The sequence below is a fragment of the Lycium ferocissimum genome, chromosome 9 (assembly GCF_029784015.1).
Source record: "Lycium ferocissimum isolate CSIRO_LF1 chromosome 9, AGI_CSIRO_Lferr_CH_V1, whole genome shotgun sequence".
NCBI lineage: Eukaryota > Viridiplantae > Streptophyta > Magnoliopsida > Solanales > Solanaceae > Lycium > Lycium ferocissimum.
Genome location: NC_081350.1, coordinates 46,786,037 through 46,812,064, shown reverse-complemented (window position 1 = coordinate 46,812,064; position 26,028 = coordinate 46,786,037). Strand labels below are relative to the sequence as shown.

Here is a 26,028-nt window from a genome sequence, read left to right as displayed (position 1 = left end):
AACTAATGCTATTTGGTTGTTGTATTCTCTTGTTTCTTTGCCCTTGCAGTTTGCTTAGTCAACAGGGTTCCAGTACTCCCTCCATTCCAATTTAAGATAACTATCTAAATCTGGAAACAATTTAATTTGAATTTCTCATTTACCCTTAGTAACAAGTTTTTAAAGCCACACAAATATTATGACATGTTTAAGAGAACAAATTTCAAAAGTCTTATAACTACACATGTTATGGCATGTTTAAAATCACATGTTTCATGATCATTTCTTTCTTAAATTTCGAGTCTATCAAACTGCCACATAAAGTGAAAAGAAGGGAGTAATTAATTAGGAAAATGCAAATATGAAACGTTTGAGGGACAAATTTTGTCAATAAACCTAAATAATTTTGCTCCAACCGGCTGTAAAAACAATGAAACTCTTAGAAGCTATATTGAGAAAATATATATTTTTTTTAAAAGAAATAGAGTGGCAAGAAAGAATAGCTAAAAAACAGAGGCTGCTTAAATTTCTTTAGGTTGTAGTGGGATTGAGACCTTAGCTATCAAACAGAAGGCTGTCTATTTAAGAAAAACAGTACTACGTAATATTTTTGTCCTTTGATTTACTTGGTTAGACTTAACTACCACAATTTATTCATATGTTCCTTTAAATATTTTGAATTGTTAATTTTTTGTGACTTATCGTACTTTTAATGTAGTTTTTAAATATATAAATTATTTTTGAATAACTTAAAGATTGTGTTATAATAAAGAAGCTGACTCTCCAAAAAATAATAAATTGGGACGAAGAGAGTTATTGCGAAATGTCATAGAAAGAAGCAAGGCAGACATCCTTATACAAAAAGGGGGGGGGGGGGGTGTCTATTTGGTACCGCTACATCTAAAAAAAAAAAAGGTACAACCATACGTGTGTCGTCCGGCATTTTTCACCTGAATACCTCAAATAATCCTTGGTCCATTTAGACACCTAAGGTAAGGTTCGACTATGTCATTTAGACACTTTTTACATAATCAGCCAAATATGTAAAATGTGTGTAACACACTCGCCAATGACGTGGCAAAATGAAAAATTAAGTTACGACATGTGGCGTTTGATCAAATAATAATATTAAAAATAAATTTTGAGAGAAAAATAATATTTCAAAAAAGAAACAAAATCCCTACCCCCCCCCCACCCCCACCCCCAAAAAAAAACCATATTACACACACACCTAAATAATTAAAAAAAAAAAGAACAAAAAAAAGGGGTTTCATCTCCATACCCCTCCTTTTCCATCGTCTTTTCCGTCCACCCCCCCTCCCCCCACATCTGATTGTCTTCCTCACCGCACCCCCCACCCCCCGCCTACATGTGGCGAAGAAGAACGCGGGGGTGGGGGGGGGGGGGAACTTGTTTCTTGTTTTTTTTTTTGTGCAATTGTTAGTCTTTGATGAAATCTTGCTATTATGTTCACACCCATCTGCAAATTTATTCGGGTTTTCGTGATAAAGATTAAAAAGGAATTTTTAGGGTTGAAGAGTTTTGCCTTTTCCCAAAAGATTAAAAAAAGAATCTTGTTTTTTTGTTCACTTAATTTGTTTTTAGTGTTTTCTGCAAATTATACGTAAGAATATTTTCATACAGATATATATGAGAAATGAATTGACAACATTGAATTAATCAATCGAGAACATTAAGAACAAAATCAATTACCAATTTGGTGTTTTTAAGAATCAAGTGAAGCAAATGTTGAAATGGAATTTTGGTAGATTGATTATTAGGTGTAGCAGATATAAGTGGTGGTGGAAATGGCACCGACAATAGCGATGGTAACAGATTTGAGTCGAATCCGACCTCCATTAAAGGAGTAAGCTTGGTGATGGTAGAAAAAGAATGAAGAAGAAAGAAGAAGAAGAAGAAGAAGAAGAAAAGAAAAAAATGGAAAAATCTGTTTTTTGGGCTCTTCACGCGCCTATTTGGTGTGCAGATTAGCACAAGTTGTCGAATCGAAACACGTGTCTAAATGATACAAAAACCTTACCTTTTTCATGTCTAAATGGAACAATTTCCAAGGGTGTTTAGGTGAAAAATCCGAACAATCACGGGGACTATGGATGGATTTATATTATACACTATGCTAGTATTTGGTGATATCTTAACTAATTCTTGATGGCTATAGTTTTGCAGATATATGTCCGTCCCTTTCTAATTAAATTATAAGTTACTTCTGTCAAAGGGAAAAAATGATGACCTTTGACTAAAGGAAATAACTGATGCTATTTGGTTGTTGTATTCTCTTGTTTCTTTGCCTTTGCAGTTTGCTTAGTCAACAGGGTTCTAATACTCCCTTCATTCCAATTTACGATATCTTTCTAAATCTGAAAACAATTTAATTTGAATTTCTCATTTAACCCTTAGTAACAAATTTTTAAAGCGCACAAAATATTATATGTTTTTTAAGAACAAATTATCAAAAAGTCTTATAGCACATTTATGGCATGTTTAAAATCGCGTGTTTATGATCATTTATTATATAAATTTTATATATCAAATTGCCACATAAAGTAAAAAGAAGGGAGTAATTAATTAGGAAAATGCAAATATGAAACGTTTGAGGGACAAATTTTGTCAATAAACCTAAATAATTTTGCTCCAACCGTCTGTAAAAACAATGAAACTCTTAGAAGCTATATTGAGAAAATATATATTTTTTTTAAAAGAAATAGAGTGGCAAGAAAGAATAGCTAAAAAACAGAGGCTGCTTAAATTTCTTTAGGTTGTAGTGGGATTGAGACCTTAGCTATCAAACAGAAGGCTGTCTATTTAAGAAAAACAGTACTACGTAATATTTTTGTCCTTTGATTTACTTGGTTAGACTTAACTACCACAATTTATTCATATGTTCCTTTAAATATTTTGAATTGTTAATTTTTACTTATCGTACTTTTAATGTAGTTTTTAAATATATAAATTATTTTTGAATAACTTAAAGATTGTGTTATAATAAAGAAGCTGACTCTCCAAATCTGAATAGCGTCACATAAATTGGGACGAAGAGAGTATTATTGCAGAAACGTCATAGAAAGAAGTGGCAGAGACATCCTTATACAAAAAGGGGGGGGGGGGGTGTCTATTTGGTACCGCTACATCTTAAAAAAAAAAAATCACAATTCACAAATATATATGTACATAATAGTTGAAAATTTAAAAACGATATAATGATAGACTTATACTCTTAAAAATAATATAAAGTCAACATCAAACAGGGACAAGAGATAAAACCTTAGAACCTTTACAGCCCCAAACGCGAGTCTCAGATATAAGCTGATGAGTTGTTATAATAGACCGACACAGCTAACTAGTACAAATTCTTGTATACGCCAAGTTGCATGGACAATTTGTCTGCCAAGTGCATGGACAATTTAGATTGGGCAAACTGATATTAAAAAAAAAAAAAGTTGAAAATCCCCCTCCTCAGCACTTTACTCCCAAGGTTAGCTTTGTGCTATAGCTTTTTGAATTGAAAAATTCACTATTTGAGAATTGGAAAAACCACCTTTTTCATATCTCTGAAATGAGAAATTTCCATGGATATTGCCAGAAAGCCATTATTTCAATGAAAGGAAGAAGGGGCCAAATAGGAACTGTTGTGTAAGAATTAGAAGAGATATGTTCATAATTAGAGAGTCCAGCATACCATTTTGAAGGAGTTGGGTTTCGGTCAAGTTATATATATATATATATTATAGGGAAATCTACATGGTGTAAAAAGTGTAGATAATTATATTTATTAGTAAATGATAACATATAATTACTCCTCATAATTTCTAAAAGTTGTATGTTAATGACACTTATTAAGCCACCTCCTCTCTCTCCTTCTCCTCCTCTCTCTAACGTACCTCCACCCCTCTCTCTCTCTCTCTAACGTCGTCTGCTCTCTCTCTAACAACAAATCTGTTTTCTACACGCTTTTTTCAAAAGAGATGGATTCTAAGAAGCTAACGTCAAACAAAAGGGCAATGACATCTGGTTTCGGCATGCATCAAGATGCCCTCGAATCACGATGGGAGAGGCCCAATTTTTCAAGCCGTTGAAAATCAACTAATAAATGTGACCAAGCTACTTTAAGTTGCATTTACAGTTTGATTTGAAGATCTTATTCTCGATTTGTATGGATCCGTGTTGATTTTTGGATTCGTAATCAGATTTTCTATCTTGAATGGCCAACATCTACGCTAACTTTGTTGTTGTTGAGTTCCGTGTTGTTGTTGTTGGCGTGGTTGTTGTTGTTGTTCGCTCTCTCTCTCTTCCGGCGGCACGAGGCTACTTCCGCCGAAGTCATATCTGGATGGAAATAACCGTATCCGGCGAATTTGAATTAGAATTTTATTCAAATTTGTATTCGGTTTGAGTGTATTCGTTAATTTTATTTTCTTGTATACAAATGAATCTGATGAATTTTGAAGCGTATACAAATGAATAGAGTGAAATTTATTTCATGTATTCGGTTTTTAGTGTATTACTTGCTGCCTTCACTAAAAAAAAATTTGTATGCAACAAGTTGAATACAATATTTTTTGTATTTATGTTGTTTGAATACCATCGATTTTTTAATATAATAAAGTGAATACAATGTAAAAGTAGCTATAGATGAATACTATTTGAGTTGAATGTTTTAGACGAATATATATATATATATATATATATATATATAAAAGAATTTTTGAAATTTTTTTATTCGTATTCATGAATACGAAATAGGCCGTTTTATGAATACGGCAACAGTTTTTTGAATACGTGGCCAGGAAACCGTAGCTACTAATGTAAATATTAAAGTAGCTATGGCGTATTTTAAACCCCCAAAGTGTAGTCATTTATGTAAAATTCCCTATATTATAAGTGGGAATCTAAAGATTCTGTAGTCACTAAGTTAGATTCTAACTAATGGTTACTAATTAAAGGCGTCTCTTCCACATTCAATCTTGTAGTTATCTTTTATTGCTTATCTACTTAAGAGGGTGATGCGGAATATACTATAGCTTCTTTTATATGACTCATTTTTCTTGTACTATATATTGCTTTATTGGCTTAATATTTTTTTTAAAAAAAATTTGTCAGTAAATTTTAAATGAACACATAAATTACGGTTTATTTCAATTGAGCACCCGAACAAATGGTAATATATATGTTTCTATTAGATATTTTCTATTTAAAATTTAAAAATACTTTTGCGTGTATTATTAAATGTCTATTACATAGATAAGTTAACTACTTAAAGTATGTCACCCCCCTATATATATATATATATATATATATATATATATACACATGCATTATCCTCAATAATAAATCCTTAAAATCGTTCCAACTATAATCGATGTGTATAATTAAAGAAAATGACATATTTTATGCTTGTGTGCCTAAATATTACATAATTTTTAGTTTTCCAAGCAATAGTAATAATCCTTCCGTCCCAATTTCATTTTCTTAGTTTGACTGGACACGAAGTTTAAGAAATAAAGGGAGACTTTTGAATCTTGTGGTCTTAAATTAAAGATGTGTGTAGTCTTTTAAATCTTGTGGTCTAAAACTTGTCAAAACTTATTAAATATAGAAAGAGACACTCTTTTTTGGATAAATAAACAAAGAAAGTAAGATACTTAAATTGGGACGGAGGGAGCTCTTATCAAACAATTGTAACAAAAGGGAGCAATCATATTTAAGATTTTTGAGTATTTTTTCCTTTTGTTTAAAAAATGATTAGAATGTACATTTTATAAAATAATGTGCCATTTATGAACTAACAAAAGGAAAAAATGTCATGTCCTCATCACATAAGTTTTAGGAAAGCAAAAGGATTTAATTATATCAAGAAAAGCCATTAATTCTCTTCATATTTTTATTGTAGTTTGAATATCTTAAATGAAAATAACATCTACTAACATCTCATCATAAGAATAAATGTAGCATATATAATTGATGTCTCTTGAACCAAATTGTTTTTCTTCTTTTTGAAAGAAAGCGTTATAGTTCATAATGGATATTTTTAATCACACAGATGTTATAGCTAAGTTGGATCTCAAAAAAATTTCAAAGGCTAAATCTAAATAAAATTCAATAAACAAATAATGCTAAAAAGAACTCTAAAATAAGGACAAAAAAGTCTTTATTCAATTTTTGAATACTTTGGGTGCAATTTTAATTTTTGAAGAGCCTTTAGTTTTTAGGAATTTGCAGAAAAGGTCGAACTAATCTTTCAATAATTTAATATCACAAAGAGTGAGAAAAAAAGTAATTGCAAATTTAATTTTAATATTAATTTTAGCCCGGGCCAAAAAACACTAGTGTGTATATATATGTTTATCTATTTGTGTCTGTTGCCTTAGGCAGTGATGTCGCCAGAATGTTTACAATAAGATTCAAAATATTTAAAATTATATACACGTAGAAATCAATTAATTCACACGGAGAAATCAATTAATTCCCATCTCCTGAAATATTGGTGGCCGATTAGAGTTATTCGGTAAAGGTATTAGTGAAAGGTATTGGTACATGGTGATTAATTCATTTAGATGTGCGTAAGTTGACCCAAACATTATGATAATCAATTAATTCACATACACGTAAGCTAGCCCAGACACGATCTTAATAACAAGTAGTACATAAGTTGAACAAGAAACAACATGAAATCATTTAAGTAACTCAATCCTGAATGTGAATACTCATGAAAAATCAGTATTGTTAACTCTAGAATAAGCAACAAAACATTTTCAGACAGACATAAGAACACATACAAATGATAAATAAAAACAAAATAGTTCAAACAAAATATGTGTTCAATTTCATGTTTCCTTGATTCATCATCTTTAAATAGTAAATTAAAATGTTTAGAGATTTTTTCCCAAGTCCTATGCAATATGCATATTTAGTCTTCTAATTACGACGCGTGACTCTTATATTATAAGAAAGCCGAGTTGTACTGGTACCAAAAAGATAGTGAGATAACTGGGATGGTTTCAAAATATCTAAGTTTAGTTATACCAAATAGTGTATCCATCAGCCTCTTAATAAGGAATGGTATATAAGTAGTAAAAGTATCAACATAAAATCATTTGTGACTCAATCTTGAGTCTGAATACTCATTCAAAATCATTATTAACTCTAGAATAGCCAAAGCAACATTTCCAGACAGAAATAGAGAACACACAAGTTAACCAAAAACACACACACACACACAAAAATGAAAGAAAAAGAAAAAAAGGGCAAAATAGTTCAAGCAACAAGATCAACTAATTTTATTTTACCGGTGAACAAAAGATTGCTCCAAACGGCAACAAATTTGTACTTCTTCACTACTTGATGGTGACTTATGGACTTTAAAGATTTAGCTACACGTGATATTGGTGCGGCTCAATCAAAAAATAGACTCAAAATGTTCTTGAGTACTGTTTTCTCATTGAACCGCACCAATATCTCGTGTATGCATCCGTCTGAAAACTCAAACATCCACCTCAATTTTGACTTTGACTTTAAATTTTCCCTTTTCCATCATATGAAATAAACTAGATGAGAAAGGAAAAAAAAAAAGGTTGAAAAAAAAATCCTAAGAAGTTATGGGATTCTTGATGAGTGATAGAGATTGAAGAAATGTTGAAGACTTGAAGACTGTGTTTTTGAGCTAAACAATTAATCTTAAAATAAGGGAACTAATATGTAGAAAATGACGATATGTTTGTTTCATTTAAGGAGTAGCATTAAATTGGGCCAACTGCTCAACAAGAAAAGAAGTTGGAAATATTAAATAAGGCAAAGGAAATGTGTAAGAAAGACTCAAAAAAGGGAGAGAAACATGAAACTATTAATACTTTTGCATTAAATGGGCATGGAGTAGGGCAGAGGATGTTTGGTTCTGTTCAATCCTTGCATTTAAATCACTTTTTGGCTATTTAAAAAAAAAAAAAAAAACTTATATGTGTTGATCAGTTGCGGATTCAGGATTTTCACTAAAGGATTCAAAATATGAAAAAGTAAACACACGAATAAGCCAAAGAGGGTTCAGCGTCTACTATATATACATAAAAAATAATTGTAACCATAATATATAAACAATGTAATTTTCAGCCAAAGGGGGTTCGTGCCCTTCGTCCCTCCGCCCCTGGTATTGATAGTGTAAAAGATTATTTGTGCATTTTAATTTGTTGTAACATATAACCGTCTTAGCTTTCATGTAAATAAGTTCACTTTTTATGGATGGTCACGTCGTTATTAGGAGCAGAGCTACAACATTAAATGCATATTTAGACAAATCCAGTGCTAAACCCAGAGGCAGATGGTATTTGGCACAAATATCATGTTTCGTGTCATTTTACATCCCATGCTTAAGACTTTTATCGCATAATCTATGATGAAATAGTCGTATTTGAGCTTATGTCGCTATATTTCATGTGTTTAGGTACGATGAAGACAAACGACGGGAAACCGAGCAGTTTTGGTTGATTCTGGAGGTGATCTTATGTGCATGAGTAAACGAGAGGAGTTTGCGACACTTAGGAGCCAGCCCCGCGTCGTGGATACAACACGGAGTGGCAATCAGATGTGTCATCCCCGCATCGCAAGTCCATGACGGGAAAACCGAGCCGCGAATCTCCATTTGAGTGTCAGCCCGCGTCGCGGGCTCGCACACATATAGGGGTTAAAAATCACTGAAGACTCCGTATTGGACTCGCGATGCGTGGCTAACGCGGGAATGCCCAATTTTGTTCGATTTTAAGTAGGATTAGGACCCTTTTATTTGGTTAACAACCCTAGACTATAGATAGATGTTTTGTTCGTTTTTAATGACGTGCTGGGATTATTCCAAGACTTGTAAGCCGTCATAACACCTTCTCTCTAGATTTTATTTTATTTTCATCTTTTTAACCCTAGATTATTCATGAATTCTTGTTGTTCATTGAGAATCATGAGTAGCTAAACTTCTTAACTCTAGGGTTGTGGCGAAACACATGATAGTTGGTTTGGCGACTATTTCTATAAATTAAATTTTCATATTTTGGGTTGCTTATTTATTCTTGATCTTAATTGTTTGATTATCTGGCTAATAGTTAGACACTATCTGTGGTGCGTGAATTGCACTAGAGAGAGGGAGTTCACGTCCGTGATAAGAATAAATAAAGTTTGTTCGATTTAATCGTTTCGCTACTGAGGATAGAGATATAACCGTTAGCCCTACTTAGTTGAATACGGAGAATTAAATGTGTTCTTGTTACCTCTAATGACCATAGAGATATAGGCATCTATAGGCTTGTGAGTAGTTCGAAAGAATATCATAAAGTTATAATTAACCCGTCAACTAGTAACCCAGTAAATAAAATAGGTGGAATTGTCCGAAGATCAACTGAATTGTCAAAAGCCATGACCCTAGAACTTTCTCTCATATGATAAATCTTACAGTCTTTGTCAAAATACTCTCAGTCACAAAAACACCCATCACAATTTATTTACTTTTCAGTCTTAGTTTAGTTATAACAAACACCTTGATTTTCACTTTCTTGAATAGTTTTATTCGAATTTGAATTAGCTTGACAGTAGAATCTAAGTCTCTGTGAGATCGATATCTGGACTTAATAGTCTATATTACTTGTACGACCACGTATACTTGTGTGTGCGTTTGGGAGCAACAGGAGATCAATTGTTTGAAGTTTATATATATTCCTACGGGGACTTTAAATTAATATACAATAATAATTAGGTTCACAGTAAACAAACTTATATATATTTAATCAATTTCTTAATATCAATATAGGGTTTGAGCAAAACCGTTCAGGTGAAACCGTAAGTTTAAGACAAGGTCCTCCCTGCTTAGACCATGTGTTTGTATTACGAAGTTCATTAAATATATATAAATATTTACCTCGGAACACAATAACTGAAATGAATATGACAAATTCAAACGCCATAAATTTTAAATCCTAACTTTGCCTCTGATAATTATCCTTTAGGTGATAAACCGTGCAAAATTTCTTTTGTACTATAAATGCATAAAATTTAAACTCAAAAAAATATAGAATTGTATTGAATTAATACTAGTGGGACTCTCTAAATTAATACTATGGTGGGGAATTCTTGTCCTGCTAGAGCTAAACAAGAATTCTCTTTCTTGCAGAGACAGAATTATGTTGCCCAACTTTGCACACTTTAATTTGCTTGTTGCAAATGGCAATGTCACAATCTGATGATCAATTTAAAGATTGCAATTGGTCGCAAATGCAAGTACGGAATGTTGAATATTAAACCAACACTATAATAAAGTATATAAATGGCAATAAAAATTTTAATATTTGGCAACAATTTAGTTTTATTATTGGCAAAGAACTTTTTTGTTGCCAAAGAATTTAATTTTGTTGCCATAGTATTGATTATTTTTGCAAAAAGTACTTTTGGCCAAAAAAAAAAAAAGTTGTTGCACGTTGTTGCAATTAGGAGTGGGCATGGTATGGTATATACCGATACCGAAATTTTTTATACCGCAGTTTCAACATTATGGTATTCGGTACAGTGTTTGGTACGCATTTTAAAAAATTTGGGTATTCGGTATTTATAAAACAAATACCGAAATACTGAATACCGTACCGAAGTATGTAGTTACATAATTCATATATATTACTATTATAATAGTAACAAATATATAAACTAATATTAGTACAAAACTAATTGTTTAGACGTTGGAACTTTGACTACTCTTAGTATTATATTATTAACAAATATATGAACTAGTATTAGTAAAAAACTAATTGTTTAGACGTTGGAACTTTAACTACTCTATCTTGATTGAAATAATGCCCTTTTTGTGTAATTTATCTTTGAAAGGGATTGTTTGTACTTTCTTTTGAATATTATTACATGTGTAAGGTGTTAGTGAGATATAATTGAGACGTTTCTCGAATAGACGAAGTCATAATTCTCTATTATATATAAGTCGAAATCGAACAAACTATGATACCAATTTACCGTACCACAAAATACCGAAACCGAACTTAAAAATACCGAGCCATACTGAATTAATTTGGTATGGTAATGGTATAGTATTTTTAAAAACCGAAAACCAATATTACCATACCGAAGTTTCTAATACCGTACCATACCATGTCATGCCCACCCCTAGTTGCAATAACAACCGTTGGGAAAAGTCTATGCAACAAAGAAATATTGTTGCCAAAATTGTTCCAGTTTTCCACTGGTCTGCCAGAAAATTTTATTGACGAGCGGTATTCCAATCGCTCGATTACCCATCGATTTTTATCAAGAATGACGCGAGGCATGTATACCTACGGATTTTGGCCATAAAAAACTCAGGATTTTTTCTTTTTTCGGCCTTTCACGAGCTTCCAAGAAAATGATTGTTACTTTCTCTGTCACGACATAACTCAAAGCACATTCATTTTACACTAAACTAGATAAGAGGTCGCTTGCAAAATTAAAGTAGGTAAATGACTTTGGGATGACTTTAGGTTTACTTTTTTTATTTACCGTATTAGTAGGCGTTTGGCCATAAGAATTATTCACTTTATTATTTTTTTTCACTTTTTTTACTTTTACAAGTTTTCTAATACCAAAACTCCAAACTCTTATTTTTCAAAAAAATTCACTTTTTTCATTTTTTTACAACTACATTTCACCAAAAATTACAATTTCAAAAACTATGGCCAACTCCAACTCTAACTCCAAAATTCCAAAAAAAGTGATTTTTTTTTTTATTTCTATGGACAAACTGGGCCTAATGTTTGATCGATATCATTATCAACAAGAGTATTTTAAGTTGCTTTAGCTTGAAATTTTTTCTATTTTAGGATTTGTTTAAATGTTCATCCACCGGTTTGCTTAATATTGTTTTGACATCTAGAAGGGAAACAAATATTGTTTTGTCGTGCAATTTAATTTAAGACAATTAAGGTAATTAGTCAACACCTCTATTTCAAATTTAATTTTTTTAAAACATGAAATGCTCAGTTTTCATTTAGTCATAAGTAGGTGTAACATACCTGCTATATTAAGGATATGACATAAAGAACTACTAGAAAAAAGAGCGTGCCATTACATTTGGCTAAATTTATAAGTTGACCAAACTAACTTATAAATACTTTCTGATTTATCTATGCTTTTGATAAACACAAAAAGTACTTATAAGTCAAGTTCTTACAAATTAAAATCAACCAAAATTCATATGTTGATCACCTTATGTATTTACAGTTTATAAATACTTTTGGTTTAATCGAGTCTTTTACGATTTTATCCCTGATGTTATTGTAATAAGATCTCCATAATTGCTTACTAACAAAATCAATTTCTACACCTAAAAGTATTTTTCATTACTACTTAATACCTATCAGCTACTTTTAAGTAGCTAACTCACAAGAGCTCATATCCTTTATAGTATCAACGTCAATATATACATTTCAAAACCTCTCCATTAAACACACACACACATAGGGGGTTGAGGGGAGGCCAGTGAAGCATTTGCTTTAGGCCCCCAAAAATTTGAGGCCCCCATTTTTCAATTAATAATGAATTTTATGATTTTATTTTCGCTTAGATAATATTGTATTTTGTAGAAAATTAAAATGTAAAAAAACTTTATAACAAGAAAGAAAGAAAAACTGCCTACTTCTTATGGTAGAAATATTTTAGAATTTTGAATTAAACTATTCACATCTTCATATTAATAAATAAAATTTTATACAATAACATCCAATGAATTGTATTGCAAACACATGGTTAACATCTTATTAACTTGAATTAATCCTTACTAATATAAATAATAGTAATAATATTATTATGTGAAGTTAAAGACTTTATACTTTTTAAGATCTACATCTATATATTATTAAAAACAGATAGGTTTAGGACAAAAAGTGGTTAGATTAGTTATTAATTAGTTATTAGTTATTGTTTTGAATTTAAAAATAATTAAATATTGATATTTAATTCACGTGGAAGCTTTTTTTTGTACGTGGGTTGTTGGTTTTTTGTTTGTTGTTTTGTTTGTTTGTTGTTTTTAAAATGGGGTAACTTACAAAATCCCTAAACTCCCATTAGCATATGAATTAACCCCAGTAGCCACGTCTTATCAGGGAAAAAAAAAACTTTCTATCACCCACGTTGTTATTTTGTTTTTCTTCACAAATAAAAATAAAAAATGAAACTATCTTCTCACGCTACCGATTGAAATCTTCTTCTATGAGGATAAGCTCCCTCGATAGAAATCCAGAGCAAGTGGTTACTTTTATGTTGTGTATTTTCTGTAATTTCTGTTTTGATTTTGATTTGGAGATGTTTGTGTGTAAGGTTTGTTTCTTTTCCAATTCTTTTTCATGAGACCTTTTCCAATTTAATTTGAGGATCAAAATTTTATTTTCTGGAATTTGTTGTAGACAGTTTTATCATTTGGGTTAATTTTATTCGAAATGTGCTTTTGCAGAAAAGCGATTTGATTCGCTTTCAACAAGTTTGAAATTTGATTTGCTTTAAAAAAGTTTGGAATGATAATCTACAAGAATTCTGGACTCTACAAGAGGTGAGTGGTATGATTTGTAATTCATGAACAATCCTTAAAATTCTGTAAACATAAGGTTGATATTTCGACTAGCAAAGTGGGAAAAGACCAATTTTGGACATGAAGTCGCAATCCCCTTCAATTAGACTTCAAAATACAACATATACAATGTATGATTACATAATATCAGTACTCTCTTTCTGCAATTCATTTAGGAACTAGGAAGAGAACATTAAATTACTTCATCTACTCCTAATCCCTACTTGCAAATATTTATTTGATTTGATTTTTTAAAGGGATATATCTGCCAAGGTGATGCTTTCATGGATTTGGACCAAGTTGATGCAACCGACTCCATGGCTTTAGAGTTAGATGCGTCCATCCGTCGTTCAAAATCTTTCAAGGTGCAGTTCATGTTTGTTGTAATTCTAGAGTAGAATTGGTTTAGCTTTCTGCATCAGTTCTGCACTGCAAATCCTATGACTTAGGGTTTAACATACCCCTCTACTTTTATTTATTGTTGAATCTTATCCTTCGTTATACTTTTTGGTTATTTATACCCCTACCATCAGACAAAGTTTGGATAAAGAAAGTTTGTAATCAAGGGTGAGAATAAAAACTCTGACTTGCGGTTAAGAACTACACTGACTAAAGCCCTAACCATCTTTTTTTTTTTTTTTTTTTTTTCCAATCTAAATTTTGTAGTTAAATTTTGTGCATTTCCTGTTTCTATAGCAATTTTTGGGGTATTTTATTCTTTAATTGATGGGTTTTGCAGGGGTTGCAGAATTTTATCAGAATTGCCGCAAAAAGATCATTTTAACACGACGGCGGATTGGCAGTACGTTTTCCTTTTTTACTTGTGATTTGGTTTTTCATATACTCACGTAAATATTTAACTTTATTGGTTTAGATTTCCTGTTCTATCCAAATCTATTAGTTGATGATGGTGTCGGCAAGAGCTTTGCCATAGTTTCTGTTTGGTGCTATAGAATGAAATGCCAAGGTAAAATTTCATCAGAAACCAATTGTCAAAAAATTTCATAGAAACTAATTGTCAAAAATGACTTAAGCATTTAAGCCATTGCGTCAGGACACCTACTAAATGTTGGGTATGAATAATTTTCGTTGGCATTAATTTGATAAATATGCAGATCTATATAATATTTAGAAGAATGCAAGAAAAAAATCTGCCTATTAATGCTAAGAATTGCGGATATGAACTTGGATACATATAGGATTCAAGTTCAATTTTATGCCTACCATCCGAATTAGAATTTATCCTTCTAGAGAATTTCATTATTGTGAAAAGTCTGATAATAAAACATATTTAAGACTTGAGGATGTGTATGTTTACAAGGAAAATTGTGACTGAGTTCACCGCGAGCGGTGGTTTTAATGGGTTGCAGCGTCAACGCAACCCAATAGGTAGAGACTAATTTAGAATTTAAACCTAATGGAAGAACCAAGTGAAGTTGCATTTACAATTACCAAGCTCCATGCAAAGGTGAATAGAGTTTCCTTCAATTCATTTTTCCAGCTATAATTTTTTTTACCTCTCTGTTCTTGATCTTTGTGAAATAGTGTTTCAAATATTGGTTGCATAAGGAAGGGGTTTGTTTGAAAAACAAGAGCTTCAGGAATTAGACAGTGAGTGGGACAATCCATTTAGATGAGCAATATTTTGAACTGTATAAATATTCTTTGTGGTTTTCTTACATTAATATTTTAAAATCCGTCAAGCGATTAAAGATTGTATATGCTCCGTAGTGTGCGTATCTTCTAAGTACTATTCAAGATTTGCAACTAGCCGTTCTTCTTTGTTTTGTCATTACTTTTTCACGCCATGATTAAGATGTTAATTTGAATTCACATGTATCAAATGATTATGATCAGAAAGTCAAAGGATATTGATGAGGAAAAAGTTGTTATTGCAGAAGAAGATGATAAATTCCGATTGTCAAGAACTATGGTTTGCTTAATGTTGCTTCAACTTCTTGGCCTGAGGCTTGATTTCTGACACCCATGGAGGAAAGAATTATGAATGTGAATTATGTCTTTGTATTTTAGGAACTTTAAGAACAAGTGCATAGACCTCTGGATCCTTCTAATCCCTTAGGATAAAAAGAGTGAGTTTCTGTTCCTTTGTAGTTGCTTCTAAATTTTTTTCTTTTCTTTGCAGAAGTATGTGGCTTAAGTAAATAAGCTGGATTCCAATTACCTACTGACTACTACCTTCAAAAACTATTATAGTATTCTTATTTGAACATACGCGCTGTTATACCCTATTTTAACCGAAGTCAAAATAGTTTACAACATCCGGGTAATTCCGGGGTTATTTTAAGTTAAGGAGTCGCCACCTAATTATTTACGGTGAATTAGGGCACCGAAAGTTTATTAAAGTAATTATCTAAAGTCGATTTGTTTTTAAAGTCTACGAAATCAAAAAGATCCGAAAGAAGGGTTCAACTAACCTAAAGGGAAGGTATTAGGCATTCTCTAAGTTCCATTAATAATGGTTAATCCGACCGGACTTAAAGTTAATTAGGCTAAGTGTAGATATAACATTAAATGTTTAAAAAAATAACTTATAAATATTGCTAAAGTTTAAAGTAAAATGTAATAATGTAATAATGTTATTAAAAATAAGATTTGCACAATATAATTGTTGGTATGAAAAAGACTTTAAGTATTATTGAAGATGAATTTGAAGATGTAATGGTTTTCATGTAAGCAATAAATTTAGCGAATTTGAAATTTTAGATAAAATTGTATTACTATGACAATGCCAACCAAAATCTAGTTTTATTATAAATATGATACAAAGGACATAATTTCTTTTGTTGACTTTATTTGATTATATTAGACTAAAAGTATGCATAGTTGAATAAATCTTAAAGTAATGTTTATAAAGTATACTTGGGTTAGTATTTATATATTAGTGTCGTCTTGAAAGTTTTTAAGATAGTAAAAGTGAATCATGATTCTTTTAGCTCAAAATATATGGTCATGCTATTTTGAAAATCCATTATAAATATTATAGACTATGAATCACTTCGACATGAAAAGAGGAATGAAATCTATGGGACTAATTGTTGGTTCCCTTTCTAAATTAACTACCCATCATACTAACTTACTGGTTCTGCTAAGGTCTACCTTAATCTAAGCAAATAAAACAAATAAAGTATTAGTCATGTAATTGCAAATTAAATGCACAAAAATAAAATGGAAGAGTAAATGATTTAAAGGGCTCAGCCCATTGTGAAACTGCTGCTGCTACCGCCGCTGTTATGGGCCTCAGCCCAGAATATTATCCTTGGCTGCAGGTGGGCTGACTCGAAGAGAAAATTTTGTTGGGCTTTGGCCCAACACCAAATGCGGAAGATGACGAGCCCCTCAGACTCGTGTGCGAGATGGTCATGCACAAAACAAAAGGAAAAAGATTAGTGTATAATCAATGGACAATGTTAAACATGTAAAAATATAACTCAAACAAATCTGTAGATCGTGTATACTATTTCAAGTATAGCATCTGTTTTAGCGATTAGCAAAATGCCACAGAAACTGAGGTGCAGCACTTGCAAGGCAGAAACAATAAAGAACATAGTAACTGCCGAGCAGCAATAGTTCAGCCCGAAGGCACCACAACAGTTGACTCAAGCAGTTACAATAGTTAGGCTTGAAATACAGCAACATTTCACTTTAAATTTGCTCAACATCTTGCCACTAGGTGCAATACTTGTGTCAAAACTACCAGATTGCAACAGAACTAGGCAGCAAGGCATAGCACTTTCAAATATGTACATGAGAATGCACCAGTCAGTCATAACTAAGGAAAGCAAAATAAATAAGGCTTGAGGCTACCGAACAAACAGTTTATGTTTAACAAAACTATCATTACAACTTTGATTTTTAAGACTTAGTATCAGATTGCTAATCAATACTAGAAGCAAAAGAAACAACTACAGAAAGATCTTATCTAATCATGATTTGAGTTTAAGGAAAGACAACCGAAAAAACATCAACAAAACAAAATAAACTACATAAGGACAGAATCTAAAAAAATGAACAGAAGGGGAAAATTACTCAACACCAAATACAAACAGCAACCTAAGTACAACACCAACCAAAACTATGACCTATAAGCAGAACTAAGTACTAAAAGCCATAGCAGGGAAACGAAAATGCTACAAGCTATATCAACACAAGAGCTTAGAAAAGAAAAGGAGGGAGAATTGCTTGCCTACAAACAATGCAGGAAGAGGAACCAACTCAACAGCAGACCTACTAGAGCTATGTTCAAATAACTATTCCTGAGGTTAAAACCTAGACAGATCCGTAGTCCAGGGTTGACTCCACCTTAAACCATTTTTAGGACCAATCACAAGATAAAGAATCAAATACCCATCCTATCTAAACTGTTATCTTAACTAGGAATCTTAACCAAGCTTAAGTAACTAATTAGCCCCCTTTGGTCCATGCCTAGTTGTTAAAACAGAGTGAGACTGAGACAATACTGCACACGCAACACATTGGGACATGGATAAACTAAAACTGAAATATAAGCCTGAGTTAGCATGCTTGACCACATTCATAAGTATAGCCTAATAATCCTCCCGACATAGGATGCTAAAACAAAAACCATAGTAGGATCGTGCGATCAAATCCACTAATCTAAATGAGCCCCATACTACTCAACATATAAGGACCAAACACAGACAAGAGGAAGCATTACAATGACCAGCAGGAGTCAAATTTTACAAGACCAGACCATCATTTATGCATTTTAAAAGCTGTTTGAGTCGACCTGAAACCTTTATCGTCATGAAGAATGCAATATTCTGAGCAACAAAGGCAGGGAAGTACAATGATAGACTAACACAAGACTACACTGTTCAGAACTCAGATCAACAAAATTAATAGCCCGGCAACATCGATCAACCCTTAGACTCAAGACATACTGATCGAAACCAGTAAAACAAACACTTATAATATCTTGTACAGGTTAAGCCATACGACTCAAGCTCGCGCTCTAACATAATAAAACCACTGATTACTCTAGGCACCGAATGAAATGGCCTAAAACACAAATTAGACCAGAAGGGCTAACAAACAAACTAATCCATAAATCAAACAAGAAAAACTAATAAAGCAATGAAATGATAAGGAAATACCTTTCTTAGGTTCAGTGAAAGGGGATAGTCGGCGTCGAATCTACTCTCTCGTTATGATTAGATTCAACATTCGAAACCCAAATGCATTCTAAATCTCTATTATGATTAAAGCATAAACCGAGATTGAAGGGGATAATCTTAGAAGATACAAGATTCTGAAAAATATACGCCGCTCTTGTTTTTTTCTTTGGTGTGGACTTAGGCCGTGTATATATAGTAGACAAAGCCCTAGGGTTTTCGATTCGGGCGGGATGATGAACTCAATTCAAAGTTGAGTCAACCACTTTGTGCAGATCCGAACGTTTGAGATATTGGGCAAACTTGTAGATCTTCACGTGATGGTTCAGGCATTACCCGAAATGGTGAAACTTGGTTTGAATTCGACCTGCTCTGTTTTGGATTCATCTGGTTTTTGATATGCTGGGGTAAGTCTAAGGAAGTTTACACGAAAATGGGGTGGTCAAAGTCTGTGAGGATGAAAGGGGACTGATTTTTCGCTGGAAATGGAGAGAGGAAGAGACAGAGCAGATTGCACGAAAAAGGGCTGGTTCGAAGTCTGCCATTGTTGTGGAGGTCTGTCGTTTTTCGGAAGATGGAATGAAAGAGAGAAGAAGATGAATGCGGCTGAGGAGAGAAATGGGTTAGGTATAGAAATGACGACGTGGGCCGGGTCGGGTAGAAGAAGTGGGCTGGATCGAGTGAGTGGTAATGGGTGATGGGCTGCTGAATTATTAAGGGATGTGGGCTTGATTGGGCTCAGTCATTTTGGCTGAAAAATATGGATCCTTTCTCCTCCATTTTAAATCACTTTTGGGCTTCTAATTTAATAATTAGTAACTACTACGACATATATTATATGAAGGCGATTAGTAATTAATATGTAGAAAGTAAAGGACTTACTAAAGTATTGATTTATAATTAATTTAACCGGTACAAATCCTGAAGTGATAAAGTAATGCTTGTAATGCTGATAGTAAAAATAGTAACGCTATTAATAGTAGTAGACATAAAAAAATGGTAGTGAAAACAAAATATTTATTTCATTAATAATTTTAGAAGCCCGATAGATTAAAAAGGAGGGACGAAATTGGGTGTCAACACACGCAGAGTTCAATGACTGATTGAGATTGCACCAGAAAAGACATTATGCCTAACTAGAGCAAGTCAGACATTTATAAAAATGGCACCAGTGATGATTCAAAGAAGCTTCAGCCTGCTGAACTTTCAACAATTAAAAAGGCTGCTATATAGGTGGTAAATTAGGAGGTAACTTTTTTCTTGCTCATGATATAGCAACAGTAGCTTTGTTTTGTCATTGAAGACATTATCAGGCTTTGTATGAGTGTCTTAGAGCTCAAACAATTGAAAATACATTTGATAAAAGTGGATACACACACTCATTATCAGGCTTTGTTAGATGGTTGTTCGATCTAAGTACGAAAAGGCTTGAAGCTTATGTTTCTTTCCCAAACAGCTTTAAGTCGCTTCATCCTGTTGTCATTCATGTAGTCTTTGCTTTTATTTCTTCTTATGTGTGAATATTAATATCAATATGTAATACAAGGACAAAAATTTTTGTAGTAGAAAAAAGTTTGGGGAATTGGAAAAAGTTTGCTTAGGTGCCCAAATAAGAGTCTGAAGCGATAATAAAAGGATATGTTAGGATATTATGACAAGTATTCCTCTGAGATATTATTATTAGGAGAATGTGACAACCTATTCCTCTGCAAATTCATAAATATTGCTTTTTCAAGGAAAGCAACAGCTGTGAGCTTTTCTAGATTTAGCAATTTATCTATGTTATGAAAATTCATTGAATCCCTAGAAGTAATTGTAGTAGCTATAGTTTACACTGCACAAGATATCTTATAAGGTGCATGTGTTATGTCAAAGGGCTATTGTGTCTGAGTTAGTCAGGCCTTGAGCTAATATTGTTGTGTTAATTGTGAAGACACCTGTAACCTCAAACCTTACTTTTGGCCAACCGGAAAAGGAGTCTTAGGCTGTACTTTGTTATGGATGTTTTCTGGGAGTAGCTAAATACATATATATGGTTTTAGCTCTCATGTAATATCTAAAGCATTATGCTATAAAGTTATTTGCTTGTCCTTGGTATTAAGAGTGGGCTCTAAACTATGTTACCTTATTAATAAAAAAAAAAAAAAAAAAAAAAAGGGGGGGGGGGGGTGCACCTCTAGGTAGATATTTTCATGTTTGTGACACTTGAGAAAAAAAATCAATAATAGCTTGATGGAAGGAAAAGATTTAACACAATTAGACAAGTATAAAAATAGGTGCACATTGTGAGCTCTTCATGATGTTGCATAGACCTTCATGGACCATCGTCTATCTTTCAGAGGCTCTCTATTCTTTCTAATTTATCCTTTTCACCTTTGCTTTTGCTTAACTTGTGTTACTAATGGCTAATGAACGGAAGATTTTAGAAACTTTATTTCTACAACTCAATGCATTTCTATATTCACATGCCACTGTTAGATTAATTGAAAAGAAAGAGATGAGATCAAAAAGAGAAGGAAGATGATTCTGACCAAGCTTTAGAGAATTAAACTTGGTACCCCTCTCTATCTAGAGTAGGTTATACGATCATGTTTGTCAAGTCCGTTAGCGTTTCTTAGTTGATTGCTTGATGACAAACTAAAGGTCTACTACAAATAATAGCTGAATATAAAAATAACTGAAGGGCTAGAAATTACTTTTGAGTAGCTTGAAGGGCTATCACATTTTGGTTAAAAACTTTTAGCTATATTTTTTTTCGATTGCTTCCAGTTATAGTTGTAATGTATGGGTATTGTTGATATTGGCATTTGATATTAGTAGATAAGCTACATTTCTTATCCTAACGAATATCATCTAAAAATAGCTGTAGCTAACTGTTATTTTTCATTTTTTATTTTCTACGCTATTTTCCTTTTTTAGGATTTCATGCTCAATAACAAGATGTCTTCGGCCAAGAGAAGTAGACAAAGAAACAAAGCATCTGTAGTAGAAGTTACTGAAGATGTTGCACAACTATCCAGCAACAAGGCCAAGAAGGTGATTAAAAAGGAGAAAAATAACTGAAGGATTGCATTTACGAGAGTTTATCAGAGAAAACTCAGTGAAATGCATATTTACTTTATAGCAACTAGATTTAGGTATGGAACCGGTGTAATTTTTAATTGTGTAGTTTGGCTTATGTCTTTAGGAATCACGACCATAATCATTAGTTAAGACTCCTTTTGTTAAGGATTTTTTATGCAACATGTTATGCAATTTTTTTTAGTTGGACTATTCTACGGAGTTTAACAGTCATATACAAATTTTTATATATCAGTTACTGGATGCAATTGATCATAAATTGTAAACATCACCTATCCATATCTGAAGAACTGTAGTCCATTCAATCTTTGTAGGAGATACATTCGATATTACGCTAGAAAATATTACAAATCTTTAGCAATTTGATGATTTGGATTTCGGTAAATGTAGCCTCCTGCACCTGTTTACATGAGCTGCAATAGTATAACTTAATCCATACTTATAATCCCTTGGAGGCCTTGAAACATTCTTATTTCTTCATCAAAGGATACCTTTTTTATGCAAGAAAAGGCATTTTCATGGAATAATTATTATCCTCTTTGATTAAGGTTTAAAATTAAAAGGTTTCTCCAACACCTTCCGCGCATCGCGCGGGTACGTATACTAATATTATTAAAAGCAAGAAAGTCTAGCCTAGGATTAAGCCAAGTGACAACCTAAGATTTAGGCACATGTTAATGTTAGGACAAAAATTAGTTAATTAGTTAATAATTAGTTATTAGTTATTATTTTTGAATTAAAAATAAATAAATATCTGTATTCTCTAAGGAAATATATATGGGGTTGAAAAACCGCTTCATGTATTCAAGATGGAGTCCTAAAATCGTGCAGCCATAATTCAAGGCATATTTAGGCCATCTCCTAACCTTGCAACATTTTTTGCACCAAATGCTATTTTGGTGCAAAAAATGGTGTTTTGGAGCTCCAACCTTGCACTATTTTTTGCACCATTTTGGTGCATGAATAGTGTTGCACCAAATTTGGTGCAACACTATTCATTGCACCATTACTATTCATTAATAATTTTTTTTTATTATATAACACTTTTAATTTAACATATTAATTTTAATTTTTACATTTAGATTCCTAATATACCTATTCATCTACACCATTACTATTCATTAATATATATATATATATATATATATATATATATATATATATATATATATTTTTTTTTTTTTTAATTTATTATATAACACTTTTAATTTAACATATTATAAATTTTAATTTATAATTTTAGATTCCTAATATACCTAATTATTTTTTATGTAATATCTTATAATATTAATTTTACATCTTAATTTTGGAGTGTAATTTTTATAAATTAATTTTCGTATATATTATTTTATATAAAATTGTAAGTTAATTTTATTATAAGTTATAATTGTATTAAAAAATATAAACATCACAAAAATGAAAAGTGCAAATATAAAATATAATATGTTGTTAATAAATAACATAATGTTCAATAACATAATAATTTCGAATATATAACACAATTATAACACAATGTTCAATAACAACACAATGATCAATTGTGCAAACCATTCATGAGCCACAATCTCAAAAGAAGAAATATTTCGCGACGAAACAAGAATCATGTCGAAAAGATGTTGAACGTGCATTCAGAGTTTTACAATTCGGAGTTTTACAATCTCGTTTTGCAATTATTGCGGTGGCCGCGCGTTTTTGGAGAAAAGAAGTGCTACATGATATATTAACATCATGTATTATACGCACAACATGATAATCGAGGATGAGCGTGATCTTAATGCACCAATTCAAGATGCTTGGGAAGGTCAACTCCAACAAAGAGAAATGGTAGTAGATGAAAATTATCGATTTGAATAATTTTTAGCCAACAAAAAAAATTAAGAACAAAGATGCTCATTTTGCACTTCGTATTGCATTAGTAGAGCATTTATGGGAGCAACGTACTAATCATGGAAGTTGAATATTTATGTAGAAATTAAAATAAATTCTACCTTAATGTAATAGTATTTATTTAATTATATTTTATCAATGATTTCACTTTTATTTGAATTATCCATTAATATGTATAACGTATAATATTTGCTTACAATTTATATTATTTAAAATTTTATGGTATAAAATAATTTTATATTAAATGATTATATAACAAAAGGATTATGAATTACATGGGATGGATATGTAAAAAAGAAAAAAAAAAAAAAAAAGGATTTTTTTTATGAAATTAAAAATAAAATTTATGTAAAAGAAAATAATATAATATAAAAGAGAGAGAAGAATATAAAAGGAATATTCTTTTTTGGTGCAAAAAAATGGAGAGATGCCCTTAAGACTCTTTCGTTTTTACTGAAAGTTAAAACATTTTTATATTCTAATGTGTGTCTCCATTACACACACACACTGACACACATAGGGGTTAGAGGGGAGGCTAGTTAAGCATTTGCTTTAGGCCCCCAAAATTTGAGGCCCCAATTTTTTAATTAATGGTGAATTTTGTGATTTTATTTTTGCTTAGATAATATTGTATTTTGTAAAAAAATAAAATGTAAAAAAGCTTTATAACAAGAAAGAAAGAAAAACAGCCTACTTATGGTAGAAATATTTAGAATTTTGAATTAAACTACTCACATCTTCATATTAATGAATAAATTTTTATACAATAACCTAAGATTAGACGCATATTATTAAAAGCAAAATTCTAAATTTAAAAAGAAAATCAAAGATCAACATAAAATTACAGAATTTATTGTTTCACTTTATTGTTTTAGTCTAATTTGGTTTCTATCTGTCAACTTGTATTTTTTTAGAGATATGGTAATAACAATATGCCGATGCCGAAAGCAAGGGCGGTGGAGTCATGGATGATGGTGAAAGGATATACTCAATAAGTTGCCGCCAACAGGTAATGTTTTGTACTCCATACGTAGAACTGTGAAGCAAGTTAGCTACTTCGATTCTGTTTAATCTACGGTCTTTGCTTATTTTTGGGTTCTGGTGAGTATTTGCCCCTTCCTTATTTTGTTCTTGAAAGGAATTTAACGGATGTGTTAGTAAGAGTTGTTCAATCTGATAGCAATGAACTCATTCGTGATATGTTTGTTAGATTGCGTATGATGGTATTTTCATCTTCGAGAATGCTTGCTCATCTTTTTGACAGCTCATTGGTAGAGGAAATAACAGAGAACTGCTAAAACACATTCTAATAATTCATACCTTTAATAGAGGAAATGTGTTATTTTCTAGACAATTATTGTATATAGTAAAGTGATAGCTATATTCATGCCACCTCTATATCATATAGTTGTTTGTTATAAACTTCCGAAGCAGAGTTGTACCATTGTATGAAAGCGATGAAACCAGAAATTAACATGTCAACAAATTGCCATTTATGCTTAGGAGGAGGCATATCTTATAACATCAGTAAAGCATTTTCTTTTTGTAGTTATGGTGAAGAATACTTTGGCAATATTATTACAAGGTTAAGCTTGAGTTTGTCTAAAGAGTTTTGTATAGTATGCCCTTATTTGCTTTTCGCTAATGCAGATTGGAGGTTGCTCATTTAGTCATATTATTCGATATACTGACTTTTTCTTTTCAGCTCACAACTTTTCTATACAGAGTATTTGTTGATGTCACTCATGAGATGAATAACGAAGATGGAATAATACAACCTTTCATCTCTCTGTTCTGAGGGATAGATGTGTGGTAATCCATTTGACAACTTATCAGTTCTCTCAAAGTTATTATAATGCTGGTAAATTTAATAGCTGCGAGAGAAGTTCTTGCACCTAACCTGTGTATTAGGATCACTAGGATCTGATACAACCAAATCAAAGTCATAACTTTAGAGTCTCGCAGACCGATCCGATAATCTTCAGGTTAGCTGTTCTTCATCCTTCTAGCAACATCTTCTGAAACATGCTTTCCTTTTTCTCCCGTTAAATCTTCTTAAATTTAGGATTTCATGGTTTCTGAGTTTGAAATTAGTCCTCAAAGGGATTTCTGGGAGAAAATCCTCAAACTGCGAACTGTGAGCATTCTTGGAGTTTCGGACGGCGGAATGGGAATATACTGAGGTATAACCCCTTGAATTTCTATCTTTTATATAAAGGATTTTGGTATTTTTGGTTCCACCATTTTAATTTATTGTTAAGTCGAAGGCCGATTATCTTGTAATTTAGAAATATAACCTCCTTGAAATTTTTAATTTTGTTTTTGAGGTCCGTATCACAC

At 31.9% G+C, this 26,028-nt stretch overlaps 2 long non-coding RNA genes across 3 annotated transcripts; both read left to right on the top strand.

Moving 5' to 3' along the window:
• The first annotated feature begins 13,045 nt into the window (after window positions 1-13,045).
• Window positions 13,046-15,810, top strand: LOC132031111 (uncharacterized). 2 transcript variants are annotated; one of them, XR_009408169.1, is made up of 5 exons: window positions 13,046-13,320; window positions 13,454-13,698; window positions 13,825-13,932; window positions 14,307-14,773; window positions 15,466-15,810. It is a non-coding gene; the product is annotated as an uncharacterized LOC132031111 (long non-coding RNA). The 2 variants fall into 2 exon arrangements; XR_009408170.1 differs by having other exon boundaries at window positions 13,048-13,320; window positions 13,454-13,549.
• An 8,733-nt stretch (window positions 15,811-24,543) lies between these two features.
• On the top strand, window positions 24,544-25,747 carry LOC132031109 (uncharacterized). The gene is made up of 3 exons (XR_009408165.1): window positions 24,544-24,697; window positions 25,339-25,500; window positions 25,600-25,747. It is a non-coding gene; the product is annotated as an uncharacterized LOC132031109 (long non-coding RNA).
• Window positions 25,748-26,028: the final 281 nt, after the last annotated feature.